This window comes from Camelus ferus, chromosome 2, assembly GCF_009834535.1.
Source record: "Camelus ferus isolate YT-003-E chromosome 2, BCGSAC_Cfer_1.0, whole genome shotgun sequence".
NCBI classification, from domain to species: domain Eukaryota; kingdom Metazoa; phylum Chordata; class Mammalia; order Artiodactyla; family Camelidae; genus Camelus; species Camelus ferus.
In genome coordinates, this window is record NC_045697.1 from 56681072 (window position 1) to 56701291 (window position 20220).

Consider the following 20220-nt stretch of genomic DNA (forward strand, 5'->3'; position numbering starts at 1 on the left):
GCATATTTTCTAATGTGTCACCAAAGTGGTAATTTATCTCTCCTTGTCCCTTATCACTAGGTATGAAGCATTTAATAATTGACACTTTACATGGTCTGTATTAAATCATTTTGTCAGCAGTCTTTCATTTATTGAGCTCCACACAATCATAGCTCTTGGTCCCCATGATTTGAAAAGAAGCAAATCTATATTGTCATGAGAAACATCACCTTCCTCAGTGGTGGAAGTGTCAAATAGTCATCATGTTTGTTCTCTAGTGTGTTTCAAATAATTTGAGAAAAGGACAACAGCTGCAAAAGTTCAGGTCCTGCATTTCTGGAAATACCAGTCAATATGGAAAAGAGAAGTACTGTGATTAGAGTGAAAAACAGCTCTTTTTAGTAAGAATTAGAAGAGTCGAAGCACTCTCTTTTATGGTCTTGAGCAAGGCTTTATCCCTATTTCTCATCTATAAAAATGAACAGATTGTACCAAATGAGCATTAGCTCACATTCTAGTTTTAACATTACCTAATTCTATGCGAATGATTCCTGTCACCTCTTGGAGAATAAAAATGTTGTGAAACAGTTTCATAAATTATATATAAGCATTTAAAACTAATGTGAATATTGAATGACTCTTACTTTATTTACCCTGAAGGAATGAGTACAGTGATGGGATTTGAAACATGTGCCCTAATGGCATAGGAATATCTGAGCCAGGAGAATTTTCAATGTCATTTTAATCCCACCACAGTAGTACCCTCCCCTCACCCCCGCCACACACACACACACACACACATGCACATATATACACATATACGCACACAGTTTCTGCCATAATTTCTTGATGGGCATGGGATATTAACAGAGAACAATTGGCTAAAATCTGGAAACATGACTAATGAGTTATGTGGAGGAAGAAGAGAGATGAAAGGTACTTCAGGATATAAAAAGGAAATTGGAAAGAGGTTTATGCCTCCCACCTAGATGGTTGTGTTCACATGCCGAAGGGAGGGAGTAAAACTTGTCATTTTTTTTTTTAAACCTGTCATTGTTAATACTATTTTTAAGAAATATCCCAAAGCATATCAGTGTTCAGTTAAACTTCTCTTATTCCATAGTGTTTTTATTACATGCCATAGATCATGGTCCCTGAAACATATGATTCTTTATTAAATCATACTTATTAAAAACTGACATATCCCAGTTTCTGCATAAAACAAACATCATTAAATAATTTACCTAAGTAAAATTAGAGATAGAAAGTAAGCATTGCTAAAAATTTAGCACACTCCTTTTATAATATACGTAATAAACCACTGATTATGTTTATCTTTGATCTATGTATATTCTTATAAGTAAAGGACAACTATATAGTTTGATGTTTAAAAAACAAAAACAAAAACCTTCATTTCCTCTTAGTACATAGTATGTCTTGGCACAACTGCCACTGAATCAACTTCAAAACAAAATAACTTGAAATTGCATCTGATAATTCCCTAGGGTGCAAAAAAAAATTTTTCTGTTTATGCCTTCTGATAAATTTGCCTTTTTAGAAGCAAATTAAAATTTTATCTGCGATCTTAAATTAGTGTGAAAAATGTCATCTAGAGTAGGCCTAAGACATGATTACCTCATTTAACCTAATATGAGTCACCGGTTTGATAGAATTCTGGCATGAAGCAGAGAAACTAAGAAACTTTATTCAAAGCAATAGGTTATTATTACTATTAATGTAAAAAGAATTTTATGTTATTTTCCTACTGAGAAGTTTCCTATTCAACTTTACAACCCTGCTGTTGTGGTGGAAATTGAGACACAATATGGTGAATACTTCCTAAAGTCTTATTGTGATGATATAAAATTTGTGATTCATTGGCTGAAAGCAACATAAAATTAGATATTAGTGTTCTACTGGGAGTTTTTCCTTTGTTGAATACTATTACATTGTTTTTCATATCCTGCCACCTGAAAAAATTTGAAAGATACACAAGGCATATTATTTTTTTGTTGTTCTAGTAATATGTAAGGTTTGGTTGCTATTTTACAATGGATCAGAGATCATTTTAAACTGGTTAGCCATGATTCAACAGAGTTATATTAATTCCTAGAACTACAAAAACTCCTTTTGTATTTATTTTCTAATAAGATAATGAGACGATGAAGAAGAAAAAATAGACATTCTTTTCTTTTGAAGTTTAATGTTTATTTTTCATTATATAATAATGAATATTCATTATAGAGATATTAAAAAATACGGGGAAGTTCGCAAACAGTGAGTTAGTCTTTTTTTTTTGTAATTGTTTTAGTGTTAAGTATTTTTTTTAACTTTTTTTTATTGAGTTACAGTCATTTTAGAATGTTGTGTCAAATTCCAGTGTAGAGCACAATTGCTAGGTATTTTTAATCAAGCAAGTAATATTCAAGTAAATGCTCCATAAAAGAAATTCAAATATATTACAAAAAGCATTTAAATCCTCACGTGATAAAAGAAAAAACACATTTGGAAAACCAGTTCTTTCTGTTAAAAGTTTATTTTTTGTCTCAAATATATTTCTGTACTTTAATACATATACTATATAAGTAAATGTATGACCCATTAAAGAGATATCTTTGATTGTGTTGTAAGAAAATTCATCAAATTTCCTTTTGTGATTTCATTCTTTGTGTTTTCTTTAAGAAATCCTGTCCTATTCCAACATGAAAAGTTATTCTTCATTTTGCCCCCAGTTTACAAATCTTCATAGTTAGGTCTTTAACATGTCTGGAATTTATATTTTAATATGAAGTGAGTTAGGGTTTCAACTATATTTTTATGTATACTATGCCAGTTTTTATAAAATGATTTTAAAAATTCATAATTTCCAATTGATCTTTTAACATTTCTTTCAAATAACAATTATTGCATATATATAAATCTCTTTCTGTTCTATTGATTTAGCCTATTCCACTTTTACTGTAGCACACCATTTAATTATCATGAATTTGCAATGTTTTCTTAATATCTCTACAGGAGCATTCCTTAAAATGTGAGTATCATTTCATAAAATTTCCTAGTTATTTGAGAATCTTTATTTTTCTATAGACATTTTGTAATCAGTTGCACAATTTCTAAAATAAAATCTGGCTTGGGTTTTGATTTGAATTTCAGAAGTGATATAGATTAATTTGAGGAATATTGGCATCATTAAAATATGTAGTTGTTTCTTTCACAAACATGGCATCCCTATTTATTTGGGATTTATAATACATATATAAACATGTATAAAAACTATCTGTAGTAAGGTAAATAATTGCCTCCAAGATGTTCACATTCTAACTTCTGGAATCTGTGAATGATGCCTTATATGGATGGGAAAATTACCCTGGATTATCTGGGTAGGCCCTAAAAGAAACTGGAGATGTTCTAAAGAGAGAATAGCAGAGGAGTATTTCACAGAAGAGAAGGTGGTGTGACTCGAGTCAGAAATTTGGAATGATGCTCCACAAGTCAAGGAATGCCAGCAGCCACCTGAAGCTGGAATAGTCAAGGAATGTATTCTCCCTAAAACCTGGGGAGGGAGCACAGTCTTACTGACGGCTTAATTTCCATTCAGTGAAACTGATTTTGGACTTCTGACCTCTCCAAATGTAAGAGAATAAATGTGTGTTCCTGTAAGTCACCAACTTTTTAGTAATTTGTTACAATAGCCAATGTTGTATGGATTTTGAGTAGGTTCATATCTAGGTTCTTTATATATATATATATTTGTAGTGGCAGATGATATAGATTTTCTATTATATTTTTAATTGGCTTTTTTATAGTGATCAAAGAGGTTCTTGATTCATATATCTTGATCTAGTATCTATCAAAATTATTAATGATCTTATTGATCTTTTAAGACTATGTAAATGACCAATTTTATGGGGTCAATGATCATTTCCTTATCTCATTGATTTCTTTTTCATTTATTTGCATTGATCAGAATTTTTATGTTTAATAATAGTCGTGATTGTGATCTTCCTTGCCTTCTCAATATCAAAGAGAATACTTGTAATGTATCTCTGTTGAATATGCTATTTGGCCTGGATTTATTTTATATGGAATTTTTTAGGTTAAGGAACTTGCCTCCTGTGGTGGTTTGTATTCTGACAACTTCATTAGACTGGGGAACTATGTTCCCCAGAATGCATTTTTTTCTATATAGCTGAAGGAGGAATTGGCTCAGAAGTTGGAAGTCGTAAGGGAAGGAGTAGCTATTACTCTGTGAAGGTCAGAGAAATACAGAAGTGCTGACAGTTTCTAGGCTGCCCTTACTTTCTCTGCTTCACATTCAGCTCTCCTTCCTGATTGCTGACCATGTCAGCCAACTGTTCTCCAAGGCTTACTACCTGATTCTTGGTGGTGAGTCTACATGTCAGCTTCCCATAGGCCAAGTAGTGTACCTTCTGTTCCCTTACATGGGTACACTTGGTAGAGATTCTGGTTTCATTGTGTTAGCTCAACTGGCTGGAAAAAGTTCTAATTGGTTGATTGTTTGCTGACTGAAACCAGGACATGAAGATAACCTACATTAAATTATACTGACATGACAGAAATTCTTGGTATCCCGTAGAGGAAGATATACAAAGGCAAAGAGAGTTTGAAAGCTGGAGTGGATTTATTATGTAAGATTTGCTTATCCTGTTGTCAATTATATTATGTAGGAAGTTTAATTGAACACTCTGTTAACAAAAGCTTGAGAAATATATTGGAAATGAAAGAATGGCATCCTTTAACAGCCCTATAATGACTGTTCTCAGCAGATCAGGAATATCAGTGAGAAATGCTGCTACTGAAGTGGGCAAGGGCCAGGTGGTGGCAGTTAGTCACTAGAGACAAGGTGCATGTGACTACCATAAGGAGTTCACAAAGATCATTGCATTTGGTAATCGATCATGATGTCCCTAGATTGCAGTAGGTGGGTAACCTACTAAAATTTCATTATTTGTACAAGTAGAAAAGCTCAGGACAGTTGAACAGAAGTCTGATTTGAATTACAATAAACAGTCACAATAAACAATCCTCAGAATTGAGCCAATTCATAGTCCCATTGCCTCCTAAGTTAAGGAGAGGACATGTCCTTTTAAGGATAGATCTTGATACACTGGCAAATTGTAAACCTTCCTTCTAGGTTTTCCTAAAATGACTTGTGGTCACTTACCAGGATAACTCTGAATTGAGGCAGTAAAAAACAACTTAAGAAGGATTGCTGGACACAGGCTCTGATGTGACTTTAGTTCTTGGTGACCTAAAATGCCATTGTGATCCACCAGTCAGACTAGATGCTTATGGAATCAGAAGAATTAATGGATTTTTAACTCAGGTCCATCTTACAGTGGTCTGGAATATTCCTCAGTATACCCAACTAGTGTGATAAAAGTTGCTTGATCATTCAAAAATCTTGAAACAGTCAAGCATGTAAATGGCACAGAACCTTCAGGAATGATGATATTGTTTATTACACAAGGCAAGGCAATTGCTGAGAGACAAAGAAATGTGGAATAGATATTAGGAGAAATTATAAATATAACTTCACCTGTGACCAAGTGAACAGCTGGAGAAATGAGAACTTGGGGATATAGCAGCATTTCTTTCCTCCTTTGATGTTAACTGTATTAGCTATTGATTGCTGTCTAACAAATTATCCCAAAACATAGTACCTTAAAACAGTCATAAACATTTATTATCTTACACTTTCTGTGTGCCATAAATTTGGGAGTAGCATAGTTGGGTTGTTCTGGCGTGGGGTATTATGTTGCAGTCAAGATATTAGCTGAGGCTTCAGTCATATGATGGCTTAACTGGAACTGAAGGGTCAGTCTCCATGATGGCTCATTCAGTTTGCTGTCAAGTTAGTGCTGGCTGTTAGATGAAGCCTCAGTTCCTCACCACTGAACCTTTCTGTGGGCTGCTTGTGTGTCTGTAAGACATGACTCTAGCTTTCACCAGGATGAGTAATCCAAGAGAACAAGTTATAAGCTTCAATATCTTTAATGATTTAACCTCAGAAGTCATGCACAATTTCTTCAGTTTCCTGTAGGTCACCTCTATTCAGTTTGGTAGGGAGCTACACAAAGGCATCACTAAGATAATCTCACATATTTCTTATTATGTTTGTTTTTATGTAGTTTATCAGTTTGTTGCAACTGTGAGTAGGACAATTTTATAAAAATTTTAATAAATTTTTATTGTTGTAAAAGAAAAGTTCTTTTTCAATATTCTATCTCATATACATTCATATTTTGGAACTCTCATTATTTCTAATAGTACATTGATGCCATTTCTTTTATTTCCTTTTGACTAATATGTCTAAAAATAAGCCAATTTATTATCTTCAATGTCCATTGACAAAGACTTCTAAATTTAGTTGTATGCAAGTAACCTGTGGAGATAGAACTAGAAATAAACTATGTGAATAAACTGCCACAAAAAATTGTCAAACATAAAAGACATAATTAGACAATAATTTACGATTAGTTTCTTCATCTTTTTTTTTCTTTTTTTCAGATCTTATTTTAAATGGGGAAGTAGTCAAGTATTTGATTTAGGATCCATGTTTTTAGTGTTTTATCTTTGGAAAGCTGATGTACTGGCCAATAAACCATTATTAATAAACTATTTGTTACATACTTTTCCAAATTAGGAATGTAAATAATTTATAGGGTAATCAAATAGTCAGTTGTCTATTACTTTGGTTTCTTCAGTACAAAGTTCTTATGTCAACCCATTTGGGAAAATAATAAATTCAAAAATTGTAACTTATAAACTACAAAATTTATATAAATAGCCCCCCCTAGAGAACTGAGCATTAAGAATAGATATTTGTATGTTTCCAAACTTTTGGGTGTAGGCTGAAAAAAAGTCAGTTGAATTAGACCAACATAAGAGGATGACAAATTAATTATTAGATTCCAGTCAATGTTGGTCCAGCTTCTTGAATGGATTTTTTCATTCAAACCAAGTGACTTTCACTGTTAAGACAGCTTTTCATTGGGTTAGCCAGATTTGCCTCCCTTTTTCTTTCATGACATTCAATTGGCATATTTTAGATAGACATATGGTGCACAGCTGTACAGTTCATTTTCAGAACCTGGCATACCTCATCTTTTTGTTTCTTTTGACTCACTCTTAGAACTCTTAATGTGAATGCTCAGTTTCTTCCTTAAAAATGATAAAAGGAGAATAGTGTTTTCTCAAATATTAAATTTGTAGCTAATAAATAAGTATACAATAAAATTTCCCCCAGAGTTTTCATACCAAACATATTGAACTTTCTCAATGCAAGGAAACCTGAGAAATTGCTTGTACATGAAGATGAAAAGTAAGGCACCAAGAACTTGGATAGTCAGGGAGGTTTGGAAAGAAAACAACCAGTATAGCTGAGAGAAGTAGGATTCCAAGTTGTGGATGAATGACTAGCTTGAGAAATCGATGTAATCTTTCCTCATGCCAAACATGGCCTGTTTCCACGGTGTTAATGTATGTGAAACATTAAGTCATTTCTACTTAGTGGCTTTCTCTAGGGCAGCATTAGTTCTAGTCTGCTAATTGGAATAGGCCACAGATCTGAGCTCTCAAATATTTTAGAAAAAATAAATTATTCCAGAAAAAAATAATTAAATTTAGATTTGTAAACCATAGAAAAGTAGTGTATTTTCAGAATCCTGGTGCTCAAAGAATCTTTAAGATTTCTTTTAATACCTGTTGTCAAAAGAAAGTAATAATTTGTTTGCAGTAGGAGGGGTGTCCCTCGCACTAGGGAGGGGTGTCCTTCGCACTAGCAGGATCTTGCTGGGTAACTTGCAGAGTGTGAGATAGATTTCTTGATATTGCTTTGCTTACTTGAGTAATTAGACACTGTATTTTCGTGCCTCAAAGTAGGGATGCTTCAGAATATGCAGAAATGCAGAACACACTAAATATTGGCCTTTGTATTTCAAATGCTTGAAACTCAGGAGAAAACACACATTTAAATTTTTGAATATCTATAATTACCATATTCAAGGCTTTAAATATATTTCCCTAAAGGATATAGAGAATATGCAATCAGTGGCTAAATAGTGCTTCATTCAAAGACGAGTAAAAATTCCCTGGACTTGTGGAAGGAGAGGGCAGAAGGAAAGCAATAATTGCTTCAACTGTGTTTCCTGCTTTAGAATACCAGAGAGATTTCAAGATTTGAGAACAGAGAAAGATTTGTGCAATAGATTTCTATAGTTCCCCTACAAGAAGTAGAAAGGGAAAGCAGAAGAAATATCTACAGGGGTATAAAGGGAGAGGTCACATTTACCATCACAACCCATGTATAGCCCAACAGTGGGAAACCACTTTAGATATATCCTCTAAGCAGACCAAAGGGGAGTGGTCAGTGTTTATGTTTGTGCCTAGGTGAGGCTTAGTAATCCTCAAATAGAGCCAAACCTACTAAAGAGGAGAAAGAGAATTGCAGTTATGATCCCATACATTGACAGACAAAATACAGACAGGTGAGTGGGCAGGACCAGATAGGATGGTATTCTGCTCAGAGGATACCAGCATAGACAGATGACCAGATGGCCCCCAAATACAAGAGTACTACATAAACATCTTGGAATTCACTCCAACTTTAGAGAAAAGAAGAAGAGATTTGAATTTGTTGAGATTTTCAAAGGGCAGGATTGGATCTCAAAGTTGAACCTATGTTCAGTCACAGAGAAGATAAAATTGTAATTTTTAAATTTGTGGATGGAATATATGCCTTTTCTGGTATAGTTTTGGTGTTTGGTTGAGTGCTTTCTCTACCAATGTATTAATTTGTTCCCGTATTACTTGAGATAATAGATCACTGAGTCAAATTCTAGGCAACCGTGCTTTTAGATTATTGAACGATTTGGTTATCAAAAGATAGAAAATGGTCAAAATATTTTCAAATGCTGTTAACTAATTTTTTAGTTACTTTTTTTTTACCCTCTGTACAGATCTAGAAGGATAAGAGGGTGAGGGGCATTTGTTAAAAACTCAGAGTCTTAATACAAAATCCTACATATATTTATCTTTTCATTCATTAACTTATTTAGCAAAATTTACAGATTGCTGTTGTTTTAGGCAATGAAGTAAGAGTAATGGATAAGGAAGACCTTGTCCTTGCCATCTCAGAACTTGTACTTTAAGAAGCAAAACCAGAAATCATATTTGTTAATAATTAAATCAAACAATTATAGAGTCTGTTTAGTTATATGAAGACCTGAGAGAAAGGGATATGAGAACATATGAAATGGATAATTACCTCTTGCCAAATAGGTAAACATTGAGCTGAGACTGAAGGATGAGAAGAAACCTGACGGGAGAAGGTCTGGTGGAGCTCAAAGCTTATACAATTCTGGGAACTCTATTTTTAAACAAGAATACTAAATTATAATAAAATTAAGTTCAGGTGGCCAGTGCAAGGTCTGAAACATATGTTTCATTAATTTCAAGCAATTGAAAATATTGTAGACACGGGTCATATCATGCAGAGTTTTTTGGCTATGTGCCCTAGTGTAGATTTCTTTTTTCTTTTTTGTAACCCTATACTGTAAAGTCCCTTGAGATCCCTGAAGGGCCAGGTGAAATCAGAAAGTTCTACAATGAAGTTCAGAAAAACTAATTTTTGTTCTGATTCTGCCTCTAATTGTATAACCTTAGGCAAGGTATTCACCTCTTCGTTTTTGTATTTTTTCTCATGCTAAGTTGAAAACAATTATTTCAACCTTAAACATATGATAATTCTATTTTTTCATGGTAGAAATCAGAAAAAAAACTGACATGTATTTCTCAGAAAGCAAACCTCCTATCACAAAGAACAGTAAACAACATCAAAAATACAGAAGAGAAACTTGTCACACTCCATGATCTTCATCTGTATATTTGTTGCCTTTGGAATGTTTAATCTTTATTCTTTTCTGCATTTATTTTTTCAATAAATGGTAACAATAAATTATGTCAATTTTTACCATACTATAGACAAGAGGTTTATAATTAACTCTTTCAGTTTTACAATTCAGAAAATTCAGTTACCGTTCAACCTTTCATTGAGAAGATGGACAGTTTCTAAGTTCTGTACAAGTTTCTAAGACACGAGGAATGGACCAGTTAAGAGTCTAGTGACAAAAAGGTGCACAAACATTATCATAACACTGACCACCAGTGATGTTTATTTCTGCTATTTTGAGTCACTTTAATTTTTATTTTATTTTTTTCTGATCAAAAAAGGAATGCCTGTGCCTGATTTTAAAATTCAAATATAATGTACAACTTAGAGAGTAAAAGTTTCCCTAATCTCTCCACAGAGATTATCACTGTTGAAAGTTTGCTATATGTGCTTTCAAATATATATACTTTTGTGTGTGTGGGTTCAAAAATTGTGTTATACTGTTCTATAGCTTGACTTTTTCTGCTTAAAATTATACCTGGGTAACGTATACAATGTTATATGTCTATTATATTTTCACAAGGCTGGGACAAATTATATATGGGATAATGAGAAAACAATATGGTAAAATGGTAACATTTGGAGAAGTTTATGAAAGATACATGGGAATTCTTTTACTAATTTTTATACTTCTCTGTTGCATTTGAAACTATTTAAAAATAAAAAAAATATATATATGGGATCTCTTTCCTCAAATGTAGATTTCTATGAAAAATTCAGTGGGAAATCACTAAAAAGATCAATTGTGTAGCTGGCTAGCAAACAGGATAAAATGTATGTAAGAATTTACACTTAGTCTGAGGCCATGGAATACATACATTTGAAAGGGGTTAGTATTTACCCAGTACATTTTAAAGATCAATCACTTTGCTAAGATTATAGCAACTGATTTGTGAAGACTGTAACTTTCTTCTCTTGTTACGTGGGGCAATCAGTTCATCAGTATCCTCAGTAAGAGATGGTGCCATGTGTGGTCAACTGGAAAGGTAAACCAATGTGATTTTGACATTGATCAACATGTATTTTATGAGATCCCAAAGCATAGGGAAGCAGCTGTTTCCTGCTGATACATCATTGACTTATTGTAGGTCCACAACAATTATTTGATGTGCTCTTAGAGATCACAATGTAGGAATTCTTCCAGTGAATATTTCTTCTTATTTACTACTGTGTCAGATACTAGTATTAAGGAAGAATACAAGTAAACAGACAATACAATAAATAAAGAGCAAAAATAATATTATGATTAAGCACTTAGGAGAGGGATCCAAGCAGAGTGGGAGATCAGGCAAGACTGACCTGGAGAATACAGGTAGTAATTTTAGTAATTTTTTAGTCTGGAGAACAGGTAGTAATTAGGGAAGCAAAAAATAAAACAGGATTCATCATCAGCACTGCATGGCCACTTACAGTGGCAGCACTCACCTACTCTATCTCTGGAAATTTCAAATTGAGGCAAGACTTCCATTATGCTGAGGCTAAAAAAACAATTTCCATTTAATTTTCATCCATGATTGCATTTCTGCTTTGCAGCTGTCCTAAGTGTGTCTACTTCCTCTCACATGACAGGACTTCAGGTTTTCTCTTTCAAAGTCTTATTGCCCTAGTTCCTTTAACTATTTTTCAATAATGTGGTTTCAGAACATTCACCATCCTAATCACCATCAGCTGGGAACACTAACTTTCTACAGTATTCTTAAAATATGTATAGAATTGAACGTGTCATTCAAGCTGTATTTAAAACATCAAGGAGAATTATGGCAGAACTATTTTCTTTTTAGAGTATTGAAAAGAACCATTCTAGTAGCTTTAAAGTGTTAGTTTTCACATAATCCATAATTTGCAAAATCAGACACATTTGTGTTTTATCAAAGGTTTCCATAGTTAAGCAGTAAGGGAAACAAACTTAGGAGGTAGATTTATTACTCAATAGATTTTATGGTTCCTCTGCAACCATTAGTGTATATTGTGTGAATGTGTGTTTTAGCAAACTACATGGCAACAGTGAAAAGGACATAGACATTATCAAGGTCTTTGAAATTTCTTAAAAACCTAATTATGTGTACCTAACAAATTGGGACTGCAGTGCAGCAAAAAAAATGATCTGGACACACGTATGTCCTTTAAATAAGACCATCATGTCTTAATGTAGTTGGCCTTCAAAACATATTTTATGTTTAAAACAAGGACTCTTAGAAGGTGGAGAGAAGAGGTATAACAGAATTAACTTTGAGCAGAAAAAAAGGATAAAATTGAATCATTTGTGAGACTTTCAGGCACCTCACTTAACCTAAATCCTGAGATTTTGGCCATGATTGACATTTGAAAATTTGAGGGGGAATAGCATATGTAATATTTAAAAGACTTTTTTTCTGTCAAGTTACTGATTGTTTTTTAATGAAAAGAGTGAGAAAGAAACAAACTTCAATTAAACACATCAGTTTTGTGCCTTTCCCAACAAATTATTTGGCAAAGGAGTTTTTGTTCTGTTTTGGGGTTTTATTTTGCTTTGATTTACATGTGTACTATGCATAGAAGAGGCTGGAGTGATTATGAAATACAGGGGGAAGTGTGAAAGGCTCCTGAATTAGTATAAAATTAGAATTCTTTCACATACCTGTCAAGAATGGCTGTCCAAATATTTTTCATGCATACTGAGACTTTTTTGTCTACTGAACAGCCCAAAGGGGTGTCCTTGAAGACGCACATTTGAAGGGTGATGTGAGGAAATTTGTGGTGAGGTAAAGTAGGACTTACTTTACAAACAAACAACTCTATTTATTTTCACCTGACCTTGCTTTGGTTAGAGACCAGGTCGGTTAGAAGGGCTTTGTAGGTAAGGACATGCATATGCATAGTCTTGTAGCAGACCTCTGCCAATGAGGAAGAAAGGAAAAGGAATCTTACTTGTTTCCACCCCCACCCCCCACATAAAACAACAACAACAACAACAGCAGCAGCAGCAGCAACAAATAACTTGAGTTGCTAATTAATGTAAGTAGTGTGTTTTATATTTGGTGATTTATATTACTGTTTCAATTTTGTTTATAAATGAATAGGAATGGGCTATAATTAACTCATTAAAAGACCATATTTGGAACCTGATAAAATAAATGAATAATATCAGCATATTTTGTCTTTTGCAAATGGATACTTAAAATAATTTTTCTCAAAAAATTTTACAATACCCACAGGCATATCACAACTAGATAAATTCCTATTAAATTGTTCTTAAAAAATCCTCATTTATATACATTTAGCATCATTGAGGAGCTTAATTCCAGGCTAGAAAGGAAAGTATGTACTTTCTCCAGAGGAACACCCACTTTGGATAGGCAAATTCTCTAGGACTGAAGCACACTGAGATATTCAACTTTACTCTTGTAATAGTGATTCCTTTTAAACTTTAAAAATTTTTTTCAAAGATTATTTTCCCTTTCCTTTTGTCTGCTCCATATAGCTTCTGGAGGAAAATGTAATTTTTTGTTTTGAAAAAATGAACACTTTTCTTAGTATGTCTTAAAAATACTCAGCATTTTAAGGAAACATTGTGAGAGACTTTAAAATGGGCAAATGAGATTCCTGGGTACTGTTTAGCAAACTGTCTAAGATTATCTGATTCTGTAAGTGTGTGTTTGTTTGATTATATTCTACTGGGATATTTTGTAACTCTGTAAGCTGCTGATAGTAATGCAAAAGGTTCTTATCTATAAAAATATAAAAGGACCTTGTCTGGGAGAGGTGTAATTTGTTTTAGCCTAGTAATAAGGTTATTTCAAATATTATATTTTATTGCCTTATAGACTGTGAATCAATTTTTCATCCATTAGCAAATTCCTATCAACATTACTAATTGCCTCTATACATGTATATTAAAAAGATTCTCCTTTGAAACTGCTTAAACTTCTTACTGTTTTCCCTACTAATTAATGAACTAGAGAAGCTCCTTATCATGATTTTATTTTTTGGAAAATTTTACTTTTTCTATATGCAAATAAAAATGTTCAAGAATGTAAAATCTCTATTGTACCCTAATAGGGGTATACATTTTCTACTAAAATTATTGCTAAGTAATGTGTGAGTAAAATTCAGGTTTCTGGCTCTGAAGGTAAATGTGCATTTTCTATACTATGATGAATACATTACCACTCATCCTTATAAATAGTGTGGGAAATACTGGAGTCGTAATCACTATCAATTATATTTCAGAAATAAAGCAATAAAGGTGACTGTATAAACAGAATATCTTGCATTGCTGGTGTGATTTAATTTTTTTATACAAAGGATGAATTGTTTACATGATGATTGGAATTATCTTTGCCATAAAATTGTTGACTAAAGAGCTGAAAAAATACTTGAAAGAAATTATGAACAAGAGGGAAATGTCATGGGAATTCAAAGTGAACTTGTAAATGGAGTAATTGTAAATGTTCCTTTTCTGAGTAACAATTCTTTAAATGCTATGAACTATCTTCCATACCATTTGGGTAAGTATTCTGGGAGCGACAAATCTGTCTAGGCACTTGTCTAGGTATTTTTGAAATTACCACACATTTCTATCTTTATCTGCTAAGGATAAAACTCTACCACATGGAAGGACAATTTTTTTTTCAAAATAATATAGCTCCTTAGGTCAGTCTTTTACATGGAATTTTTCATACTTTAAAACTAAAATTTTCCTCCATTGAAGTTAAGGTGTTCTGTTTTATAGTCCTGTATCTCATCCTTCCACAAGCCTTTCCTTGAAGACCCTTTCAGGGCCACAGGGTTGGGCCCTTTTCACAGAGGTTTCTTTCCATTGTCCTACCACATTGGGGTGATGTAAGTCAGAGAGATGTTTTTCTTCCCTCATTAAATTACCATGAAGGCCTGGAGACGTTTCTGTGTAACTTAAAATTCCTTCTCTGAATTTTTTTTTTATTATATTAGGTAGATACCCACTGCAGCCCTAAAGATTATTGAATCGGGTAAAAAAATCTCTATTTCTTTTATTTTTATGACACATTTTAACAAATAAAATGTCATCCCTGTGACATATTCTGAAAAGTGAAGGAAAGTAACCAAAGTGAATCTTTCATTTATAAATTTTCTTAAGGAAGTACCACGCACCGTGTGGTCTACAGACCCAGCATATCAGCGTCCCCAGGGAGCATGTTAGATGTGCAGATTCTTATGCCAATCTTATACCTACTGAGTCAGCATGTATGGAGCTTGGCCGAGGAATCTGGATTTAGCATTATCACATTAAAGTTTGAGAAGCACTGCTTTAAAGCATCTGAGGATCTTGTTAAAATGCAAATTGTAATTTAGAAGATCTGAGGCTAAGCCAGAGTTTCTGCATTTCCAAGTAGCTCCTGGGAGATTGGTCTGTGGACCACACATTGAATAGCAAGGTCCTCTAAAACCTTAGTGAACACCTGACATTAATCTGATCTTGGCACTGCCTTGAATTTGCTTATTTGTTTGCTAAGTGTTTATTTTGATGTTAAAATCAAGAAAATCCAACAAACATAGTGTTTATGTTGGCAAGAAGATCCAGAAACTATAAGAAACTTGGAAAATTGTTGAAAACGTATAGCTATAAGAATTTTCTTAAAATATAAAAGCTTATGCATTGAAGAGGAATTCGATGTATAACTTTATCAATAGAAACATGAAGAGTATTGCCAAAAATAACTAAAATGTGTATCTTACAAAGTATAGTAAATTGCCACCCTATTTCAAAAGCAAAAGCCCCATTTTGATGTATGTGCACTGGGCTACTGTTGCTACCTGCCATATGAAATTGCCTGCAATGATGCTAGCATGCAATTGCTGATTTATCACCACTGTCAGCAGCACGTAACACTCAATCTCCAATGAGGTGGCTCTACTCTAACCTTGCCTGTTGTTAATTTAGACTTTCTCCTTCCTTTCTATTTTGTTAATTCAAACCATGCCTAGATGGGTTGTCATAGCATGTATTTGCCCTCCACTGTCACATAATAGTTCTAGCTCATCCAAACAGCTTACATCTCTATCAGGATTCTCAGCTCCCACTTGTATGATGTACTGGTGACCTTAGTTTCATTGGTATTCTGTAAATGTCAGAGATATGCTTGCCTCAGCTGCCTGGGCCCTGGTGAGCAGGTGGAAAAATGACCAGTTGAAAATGAGTTGTTAAGACCACTACAGTGAAAAGATTGATGCAATTAATTTTTCATTATGCACAGTGTCTGCAGATTCTAATCAGTGTGGATTGTTCCTCCTTTGAGGCACAAATAAAATGCAAATGGCTTTGGAATGAAAGGGAGCATTCTTTATGGTATAGACTTTCCAAAGCTGTAAAATGACTCAGAACTAATCTGTGGTGTTAGAAATATTTTATGAATTAGGCCCTGGCAGACTAATGTAAGTTCTGTCTGGGAAATCCAAGCTGTAGCAACTGCAGGAAGCAGCTTGAGAGGTAGATTTCAAGGGCACAGACAATGAATAAACCTTGAGGTAGACTTTACTGGACTGAAAAGGGTGTAGGTTGGGGCAGGGAATTTTTATTTACAAAACTAATTTTGTCCATTAATATGGTATAAATAATCTAAAAATCAATCATTATACGTATAGACTTATTTTCATAATCCATGCAAATAACTTGCAAAAACAAATATATATTTAGAGTTTTCTTTAGTCTCATGATGATTTTTTTCCCTTTGTTATATCATCTACTAAAATTTACTGCAGTGGATATGCAACCATACATCATAAATTATCATGGACAGTCCAAACTTAAAAATGTAAACATACTTACAATTCCATATATCCCATTTTCTCTTAAAATAAAATCACTTGAATTATGAGATCAATGACTGATAATCTTTTATTGCTTATTGTTAGTTGTTACTGGTTATTGTTATCGTTTATTGTTAGTGACAATTCAACTGTGTTTTCACTTGTTTCAGTGAATTTTACTACCTTTAAGTTATATATTGATGCTATCTAAATGAGATATTTCCTCTTGTTTGGTTTAAAATTGCTATGAAAAAATGTAGAGATATAATTTAAAAATTGATCTTGAAAAAATATTACAAGTATGGACAACAGAAAAGGAGCGTGCTCTTTCATCTTCTGGTGCTGCGTCACACGTGTTCTGGAATTGAAACGTGTTCCTTTTTAAGGCTATTCGGTGCATGCAACAAAACCGTTTGGATCTTTTTTCTACGATATGTAATGAGGAATTAAATAGGCCTCTAGTGAAGCTGTCTTTTGAAATGTGGTCTAAATTGGAGATCATATTCTTATATGAATTCTAAAAAGCTTTTTACAACATTATTTTGTGACATGATTTAGGAACAAAGAGTTGGAGTCGCCACTTCTACAATGAAGTACTTCCTAATATGAGAAACGAAAAATTGTACTTATGCATTTCTTTAACAGAAAATATACTATTTATAATCATGCTTCAAAATGCTTTCTTACAAAATTGACTTACCTTAGGAGACAGCAAATATGTTGATAATTTTAAAGGTTCAATTCTAGAAGGAATATATTTTTTAAAAAATTATGACTAGATGTGTACATTTTAAACCTGTCTCATTCCTCTCTTTAACATCGATTTAACTAGAGACAAACCTTTATGGGTGCAGAAGATGAAAAAGCACTCTCCTTTTCTGTTGGCAGAAGTCTGTCATCTCTACTGTTCTTACCAGAACTTTATTCTAGGCATTACCAGTTTTACCTAAAGACTCCCCTAAAATTCCCAAGTAGAGAATGTCTTTCTTTTCTTTTCTCCTTTTTCCTTTCCCATTTCTATTCAATTCTAACTTTATTTGCTCAAGTGAACAAAGCAAAACAACCTAAAGACCAGATACAATAATTAAAATCAGTTACAAACCTCTATTCTCTATTTATTTATATGAAGAATGTCTTTGGTGGGCACTATGGACAGACAGGTAGAATTGGTGAGGACCTCCTGTCTACTTCACATGTTACCTTTTCTAACTACCTCCTTATCTTCCATACACTAAGTGAACACGGATCAGTAAAATTTCATCCAGCTTCTGAAATTATATATTGCTATTCTAAAACCTGAAAAATTAGTCACTACATTTATTAACACTCTACTATATTCTAAACACCATGCCAGGATTCTTATAAGTAAGAAAACATAATATTCCTGTGAAGGAATTCACATTCTTTCCAGAAAGATGGATATCCATCCAAATAATTATAAAATAGAATTTATATTGTAAAACATAGAAATATACAAAATGTTATGGACACTTAGAGGAGGGAATTTCATTTCCATGGAGTAGATTCTATTCAAGCAGAAGCTGAGAAAATGGGTAGGCTGAAGAAAGAATTCAGGTAAAAAAGAGATTTTTTGGATAGAGACTATTGATTGAACCAAGACTCACATGACCTGAAAATGATATCACCTGGGAAATAAAATCCAGCAGTACTAATGAGTTAGGTGTTAGAGGTAGGTAGGAAATGGCAGGCAATGAGATTAGAGAGGTGATTGTGGCCAAATTGTAAAGTATTTAGATTTTCCTGCTAATAATGCCTTTATACCTTTTTGGTAGGCAAGATGTAAAAACTCTAATACTGCCAAAAATATTCCAGTGATCCCAAAGCAGAAAGTGGACTTAGTGAAGACCAACAAACTGGGGAGTGCATACCACAACCTGTAGTCATGCAAGTTTGGAGGATTATTACTGTAAGGTTTTGAATGTGATGCTAACAGATCTCCACTTCTCTGAATAGTTGGAAATTGGATTGCCAATGAGTTCCAACTCAGGATTGATACCAAATTTCTTGATTTAAATTTGGTAATGATGAATGCCTTAAGAAATATACCTAACTTTTGTAGGTAATGATAACCTGTGAAAAGTTGTAAACAGGGAAACAGTGTGACCTCATTTGTGCTTAAAGCAAAACAAATGAAAAATAAATGAATGAATGAATTCATGAATGAAATTGCATCATGTCATTTATGAGCTGAAGAATCATTTGGAAAAAGAACAAGACAGAGATAAGAATTCTAAATAATATTTTGGAAATAGAATTGCAATAGGAAATGGAACTAATCAGGGTCATGTTAGTGAGGTTGAAATGAATATTTTTAGGAATTGTATTTTTCCTATTTTCCTATGTTTCCTATTGGCAACACTTGATTTAAAGATTGCTTGAAGGGTGAGGTATAGTTCAGATTTGGTATGCTATAAACCTACATTTTAATGCCTATCTTTTAGTTTAGGAAATTGAGAAAGAGAGGGTAAATAATTTTTTCAAGGTAACACATCTGATAAGAAGCAAAGCCAAGACTGGACCCAGGAAATATGGCTTCAGAGCCTTATATTGTAAATATTATATTTTAGTGAATCTCAAGCAGTAACACAGTTTACTTCCCAAGGAATAAATATATCTGCTTCATTTATGCTAAGTGTGAGATAACAGTGAACCATCTAGGTGAAGATGTCCAGTTAGCACTTAAAAGAACACTTAAGAACAGTTAAAACTTTTCAAGTCTAGGTGTCAAATGCATGGAAATAAATGTTAGGTATGTATGTTTGCGTGTGTGTGAGAGAGAGAGAGAGGGAGAGAAATAATAGCTAAACATACTAAGAAAAAAAATCTTCACAAAAAGATAGCTAAAGAATAAAGATCAAATGAAAAAGAATGACTAAAACTATGAAAATTAGAAGAATCAAAAAGAAAAAAAAAGCCATTGCACAATTTTACAGGAAAGAGCTTCAATAAAGATGATGTCAAACTTGTTAAGCAAAACTGTCTTCAAGAATGAGAACATGGAATCTGAAAATACAAAGGAGCAGGAAGACACTACTACTAGCAACTATACACCAATAAAATGGACAGCCTAGAAGAAATAGACAAATTATTAGAAAGCTACAATCTCCCAAGATTGAACTAGGAATAAATAGAAAATATGAACAGACCAATTACCAGTAATGAAATTGAGTCAGTAATTTAAAAACTCCCAACAAACAAAAGTCCAGGACCAGACAGCTTTAAAGGTGAGTTCTAGCAAACATTGAGTTAACATCTCTCCTTCTCAAAGTATTCCAAAAAATTGCAGAGGAAGGAACACTTCTGAACTCATACTATGGGGCTAGCATCACCCTGATACCAAAAGCAGACAAAGATATGACAAAAATTAAAATCATAGGCCAATATCACTGATGAACATAGATGCAAAAATCTTCAACAAATACTACTAAACCAAGTCCAACAAACAATACATTAAAAGGATCATGCACTATAAACAAGTGGAA